This window comes from Scyliorhinus canicula, chromosome 16 (genome assembly GCF_902713615.1).
Source record: "Scyliorhinus canicula chromosome 16, sScyCan1.1, whole genome shotgun sequence".
Classification (NCBI taxonomy): domain Eukaryota; kingdom Metazoa; phylum Chordata; class Chondrichthyes; order Carcharhiniformes; family Scyliorhinidae; genus Scyliorhinus; species Scyliorhinus canicula.
In genome coordinates, this window is record NC_052161.1 from 142,397,278 (window position 1) to 142,398,064 (window position 787).

At 50.3% G+C, this 787-nt stretch overlaps 1 non-coding gene across 1 annotated transcript; it reads left to right on the forward strand.

The window, feature by feature from the left end:
• The first annotated feature begins 480 nt into the window (after nt 1-480).
• trnat-agu lies at nt 481-554 on the forward strand. Its single transcript has one exon. It is a non-coding gene; the product is annotated as a tRNA-Thr (tRNA).
• The last annotated feature ends 233 nt before the right edge of the window (nt 555-787 follow it).

A 787-nucleotide genomic window follows, 5' to 3' on the forward strand; every position in this document is an offset into this window, starting at 1 on the left:
CCCACAGTCCAAAGATATGCAGGTTAGGTGGATTGGCCATGCTAAATTGCCCTTAGTGTCCAAAATTGCCCTTAGTGTTGGGTGGGGTTACTGGGTTATGGGGATAAGGTGGAGGTGTTGACCTTGGATAGGGTGCTCTTTCCAAGAGCCGGTGCAGACTCGATGGGCCGAATGGCCTCCTTCTGCACTGCAAATTCTATGAATGTGCAAACTCCACACGGATGGTGACCCAGAGCTGGGATCGAACCTGGGACCTCGGTGGCGTGAGATAATAGGGCTCACACACTGCGCCACCGAGCTGCCAAAATTAAGTTTGTTGACCCATTAGTTGACATTGCAAGAGGGCGCAGTATGCGCTCAGCTGACAGCAGAATCAAAGTCAATGGGAATCAGGTCAAAACTCTTCCCTGGTTGGAGTCAGGGGTTCCTCAGGATAGTGTCCTAGGCTCAACCCTTTTCAGCTGCTTCACCAAAGAGGTTGGCGCTGTGGCTTAGATGGTTAAAGTGCCTGTCTAGTAAACAGGATATCCTGAGTTCAAATCTCAGCAGTCCCTTCACACCTTGAGGTCAAAGCGAGTAGCCTATGAAGAAATGCTGCCAATTTAATGGTGAATGCAGAACACATTGGCAAAATCTTTGTGGCACTGATCTTGAAGTTTAAGGGGCTGTTTTAGCTCACTGGGCTAAATCGCTGGCTTTTAAAGCAGGCCAGCAGCACGGTTCGATTCCCGTACCAGTCTCCCCGGACAGGTGCCGGAATGTGGCGACTAGGGGCTTTTCACAGTAA